We start from the raw sequence: 6303 nt of genomic DNA, 5'->3' as shown, positions 1-6303 counted from the left end.
TGTCAGGAGAATTAAAGTATTGTAGGCCAAATTCTGCTCTTACATTCAAGCAAATCCTATTATTTGAAAAGGATTTACACAGTGTTAACATTTCAGAGAAGTTGCCGAACAGGCAGGAACTGCTCCTACCCTTCCACATACCCACATACACAAGCTCGGGCTGATGTTTACTGGCCATTATTCTTCTAATCATAGTAAACATATTGGCTTCAAACTGCCCATGTAACGTGGCAGGTTTCAGCTTTGCAAAGCTGCCTGGGAATTTATCAGTCATTCACTGGAGAATTTGCTACATGTTGGGGAGAAGCCTAGACAGCATAATGCTGCCTTAGTGACGCAGATGAATGGTGTTGAATGCGAGACAAAGAAGTGGAGCCAAGCCATCTCAGTAACCACAAACACTCCCTGATAAATAAATTCTTTCTTTTGATATCACAAAATCTTGAATCCATAGAATTGGGAGGGAGGCTTGTTTGGGTTTCTGTCCGTCCAGTGGGTGAAATTCATCCCTAGGTAAAAGACCAAGCTTTGGCCTCATCTAAGGTAGATGTAAATGATGTATAGACTTCATACTAACCTACAATTAATATGCAAATGAAGAATGTAGAAGACGCAAATAATAAATACAAATACAGTTTAAACGGCTTGAAAAAACAGGAAAAGGAAAAGCTCCTGCCAAAAAGCATTAAGCAATCTTTCAAATGCATTTTAGGGAACATTGTGCCAAATTCCCATATATGCCTTGAAACATGGTAGGAAAAGTTTACCCCAGTGCCCAGAGAACAAAATAAAAACTATGCTAGTCTATGTGCAAAATCAGTTTTTAAAATATATCAACTAGATTTGCTTGCTAACTAGAATATTATTCCTACACAACTTTTTGGAACCTCACATAGTAAAATGGGAGGGAATTTGCTTTATACTACAACACAACATCTTAAGTTTAAAGAAAAAAGATAAATTTAATAAAAGATCTTTTCATTCATCTAAAATACATTTAAAGAGAAGTAAAAATACGTGTCAAACTGACTGTATGGAAGATACTAGGGGATTCTTTAGGGGCAACAACAGGTGAAACGTTTGTTTTTCTCTCTCTTTCGAAAGATGGAATTTTCCAGTATCAGTTTCCACCTACTTAAAATCTCCCTGCAATATCAAAGGACCAAATTATGTGTTACATTGTCTCCTTCCAAAACCTGATTGGCAAGCATTTAGAATAGCCACCATATTTCGTATCAGAGGAAGCTGAATTTTGGTAATGGACAGATGATCTCTACAAAAGCAATCTGTAAGTACTCAGAAATTCTTCTGATTGACAGCTGTCATTTAGGGCACAGGCAAAAATTACATTTTTTGCATGACTGGGCCCCTGAAAGTGCTCTACAGCCATGCCGTGACACAGTAAAGTGGATGATCATGTGAAAAATGAACCCTCCTCAAATGAGGCATCAGAGGAAGGTGCCCTGCTTTAGAGTGCCTTAGGGAGCTTGTGTTCTCTAGGGTTCATTTTTCATGCAATCACGGCTGTCATTAGGGAGAGAGCGGGGAAGGGCAAGCCAGCAGCAACAAGCTGCTCCTTTCACAAGCTGCCAGCTTGCCCAGCCTGAGCTGAAGGGGAGGGTGGGGAGTGGCCTGGTACTGGGGGGAGCCAGGCCAGTCCTGCAAGGTGAGGGAGCTCTGATCCACTCCCTTCTCCAGCTCAGGCTGGGCAAACTGGCAGTTTGTGAAAGGAGCAGCTTGCTGCTGCTGGCTTGCCCCTCCCTCCCAGCTGACAGCCCCAGGGGACGAGGCGGGCCAGAGGGCCAGCTCCTCAGCTGGGGAGAGGGATGGCTCCTTGGCTTGCTAGGCAGGCTTGATTTTCCACCCCCTCACCCAACATGTGAATGTCTGTTGGGTTGGTGGGGGGAGGCACTCTAAGTCAAGGCACTTTAAGTAAATCTTTTTGTAAAGTACCATAAGTTAGGGTGGGGGGCCTAAACATCTGTCAGTGCTGAGGTTCCAGCTGCACTATTCCCCTCACCTTTTTATTTACACACTGCACATCCATGGCCACACCAAGGCCCAGGACCTTCTGGTCAGCCCCACCCTGGACCTGGCCAAACTGGCCATGTACATGACCAGGAAGGAGGCTCTGGCCAGAAAGGTCCTGGGGACTACAGGGCCACTTTCCTTGCCTTTCTTCATTCCCGTCTCCAAGCAGGGTATCATTGGTCAGTGTCCATTGGCTCCTTGGATTCATTTGAGGGCCAGTGGGTGTTGTCCTGTGTGTTCTGCTTGGTGTCTCCCCTTGGGACTCTTCTTTTGAACCTTTGGCCAGGACTCCCATCCCTAGTTTTTACTATTTGTCCCAAGGAATCTGTTGTCCCCTTTTCCTGTAGGCTCCCCGCCTGAAGGAGGCCAATGAGAAACTTGGTGAGCTGAGTGTGCATGATTAAAAGGGTGACAAATAGACCTGAATGTCTGTCAGTGCCCCTAAAATAATACCAGTAATTAGAGCATATTCCAGTGTTTATCATTTCAACATGAAGAGTGCTTAAATAGCATATGGTAATTACAGCTCAATTACTCTCAGACTTACTGATTTCATCCTTGCTACTGCTTCTTCCTACCTTCTTGGATTTATACCCTCTTTTCTACTCATGGGCTGTTAGCTCTTTGGGGAAGGTACAGCACTGATTGTTAATTGTAGGTTAGCTGAAGCGCATTCATCATTTAAGTGCCCCTTAAATGAAGCAGAAGGCTGGTCCTTTGCCCAGGAGTGAATTCTTCTCTGGAAACTGGCCCTGTTTCAGATATAATATGAGGAGGAAACAAGAAGTGGTTTTCTGGATAAGGAATTTCTTACCCTGCAAAGCATGTTGTATGTTATTACAAATCCACACTGTAAAGTTTATGAAAATGAATGGACCAATCCTTAACTAGTGTAAGTCAACATTAAAAAAATCAGTAAAGCTATACAGCTTTATACCAGGGCCTGATAGAAGGCCCATAGACAGCAACAGGAGCCCTCATCTCAATTTCAGTTAACGTGAATCAGGACCCAACTAAGGCTCCAGCCCTGACATTTTTATATATTATACTTGATAGAGCACTACAGAGGCTGATAATCTTTGCTGTAGAGGTGTCTCATATCACAGCAGTTCAATTATTGAAGAGTTTTGCTGACAGAGAACTTTAATATCTAAGAGCTTCACAGTTGAAATATTTTACCATTAGAGTGATTTGCTACTGAAGTGTTTGTGACAGTGTCAATGTGATTTGCTATCTTAGTAGTTAGCATATGAACAGATTAATTTAAATGTTTGGAACCTTCACTTCCTTTTTCTTTAAAATAAAAAATGATGTAAATAGGTTTAAGCTAAGTAGTTTTTAATTTTTCACTTGTCACTATGCCCCCATTTTGTAGGCATGTTAATGAAGGGAGGTGTCAGAGACCCATATCTATTTTTTCTGCATCATTCTACACCACTTTTTCCAGTCCTATAACCATAGGGTTCAGCCACAGTGGCACTATATTTTGGCTAGAACACAGAAACAGAGCAACCATAATGCTGTTATATGGTTTGAACAACAAATGGACTTTATGGGCCACAAAAGACCTTCAGGGAGCCCAGTTACAGCTTGAAAATTTTAACTAAATTTCATACAATTTAGCTTGCCTGAAGGTCTTGATTTTCTTTATTCTAACCAAAACAAAGTTAACAACAGGACTCCCCTCCACTTTGTAAAGTCTTCTACTACTTGGCAAACTCTACACCTAACTCTTCACTTAGAGCTAAAATGTCTTAAAAAGCACAGTGCTTTGGGTGGGAAGGGGTGCATGTTCTGGCAGCCATTTTATCTGACTCACCAAGGAACATCCAGGCTAGGGACAGACATTCAAAAAGCCCAAGACTTAATTGATTCAATCTTGCAGGTTCAATCTCTCTCTCCCTGCTTCTTCATACTGTCTGCAGCAAACTGCAAGCAAGCCAGCAGGGAGCCGATAACACAAAGTTTTATCAGCCCATCAAGAAAACAAAAGTCTTTCTCATTAATTCAAGCTCTTCTTAACAGTTTTTTCCAAGGAAGGAACAGAAAGACATTACTGGGGGGCAAGCTGAAGGAGACAGGGGCACAGGTGGTCTTCTCATCTGTCCTTCCAGTGAGCAGACGTGGACAATGCCATGAGACCTGCATCAGAGAGGTCAACTTGCACCTTCCGGAATGGTGTCTTGAGGCAGGCTTTGGCTTCTTGGATCATGACCCATACTTCAAGACGAGAGATGCTTGGGTGGGATGGGCGTCACCTCTTCCCCAAAAGTAAGTGTGTGTTCTCTTTCAGGTTGGCTGATCTCCTCCAGCAGGCTTTAAACTAGGCTCGTTGGCGGAAGGGGAGGATGAGGTCGGAGGGAGCCTTGGAACACCAAACCAAGTGTCGCCCACAAGAATAGCCCAGCCAAAACTGACAATGAGCAGAAGAAATACCCAGGTAAGAGACCTGGATAGTCCTGGGATTAGAGGGGTGGTGCATATACCTTCAGGAGGCCTTGAATGCCTATACACTAATGCTCATAGCATGGGGAACAAGCAGGAGGAATTTGCCCTCCTGGTAGCTAACACAAACCCAGACATAGTGGGGCTCACCAAAATGTGGTGGGATCCAACGCATGACTGGGCAGTGAACATCAAGGGCTTATAGGCTGTACAGGAGAGATAGAACAGGGAGGAAAGGTGGGGGTGTGGTGCTTTATGTCAAAGAACAATTCACATCCTCAGTTAGCAGCACTGGGTCAGAAGAGGGGCAGACTGAAGTGCTCTAAGTAAGAATACAAGGGGGTCAGGGGAAAAGGGCTTAACGGTGGGGGTCTACTACAGACCACCCAACCAGGGAGAAGAGCTAGACTGGGAATTCTCAGGTCATCTCTCGGAGGCAGTTAAGTCAAAGGATGTGGCCATCATGGGTGACCTAAACTATCCGGACATTTGCTGGGAAGAGCAGTCAGCTGGGTCTGACCACTCACGTAAGTTCCTAGCCATGTTACAGGAGGTGTACAGTTACATCTAACCCAGGAGGTGCACAGTCCCACCAGGAGAAATGCTTTGTTAGACCTGGTCCTGGCCACAAACGGCGACCTGGTGAGGGGACTGCGGGTGCTCGATCACCTGGGCAACAACGATCATCGCCTATTGGAATTCGCCATCGAGTGCAGGGTGGCAAAGGCCTGCAGCAAGACAGCAGCCCTGGACTCCAGGAGAGTGGATTTAATTGAGCTAAGGAGACTAGTCAGGGAGGCACTGAGGTCCCAGAGGGGTGGGGAGTTGGGAGTCCAAGAAGAGTGGTCGTTCCTGAAGGAGATGATCCTCCAAGCCCAAAAGGTGGCAATCCTAACATGGATCAAAGGGGGCAAGAGTGCTTAAAATCCCCCATGGCTCACCAAAAGCATCCAGGAATGTCTCAAAGCTAAGAAGGAGGCGTACACCCGATGGAAGGGAGGGGCCATCACCAGGGAGAACTATACCTCCGTTGCTTGGGATTGTAGGGGAGCTGTTAGGAAGGCCAAGGTGGAGATGGAACTGGGACTAGCAGCCTGGATCAAGGATAACAAGAAATCCTTTTTTAAATACATAGGAGGTAAAAAGAAGGTGCCGGGTAATGTGGGGCCTCTGCAGGACACACTTGGAAATCTGGTGGTCTCACCAGACGACAAAGCTAACTTATTTAACAATTTCTTTGCCTCCATTTTTCGGAGCAGGGACCAAATTATCCCCTCCACTGGGACCCCCAATGGTTCTAGGGGAGGCGCAGTCAGGCCCAGGGTCAGAGAGAACCTGGTCAGAGAACTTCTGGTGGGACTGGACGTGTTCAAATCAGCAGGTCCTGATGATGTCCACCCCAGAGTGCTGAGGGAATTAGCAGAGGTCATTGCGGGACCCCTGGCACAGCTTTATGAGCACTCATTGTGCTCTGGCGAGGTGCCAATGTGGTTCCCATTTTCAAAAAAGGGAGGAAGGAGGACCCAGGAAATTATAGGCCTGTTAGTCTTACCTCGGTCCTGGGGAAGCTCTTTGAGAAAATTATCCAGGCTCACATCTGCGAAGGGCAAGCAACATGGGTTCATTAGAGGCAGGTCCTGTCAGACCAACCTGGTGGCCTTCTATGACCAGGTCACAAAATCCTTGGACACAGGTGTCACAGTGGATGTAGTCTTTCTGGACTTTAGGAAGGCCTTTGACGCTGTCTCTCACCCAAAATTAGGAGATTGTGGTGTCGATACCTACACAGTCAGATGGGTTGCCAATTGGCTGGAGGGCCGCACTCAG

The sequence above is a fragment of the Gavialis gangeticus genome, unplaced genomic scaffold (assembly GCF_001723915.1).
Source record: "Gavialis gangeticus isolate Ggan-Ray unplaced genomic scaffold, GavGan_comp1, whole genome shotgun sequence".
In the NCBI taxonomy this organism is placed as follows: Eukaryota; Metazoa; Chordata; order Crocodylia; family Gavialidae; genus Gavialis; species Gavialis gangeticus.
Note: the sequence above shows the minus strand (reverse complement) of the source record.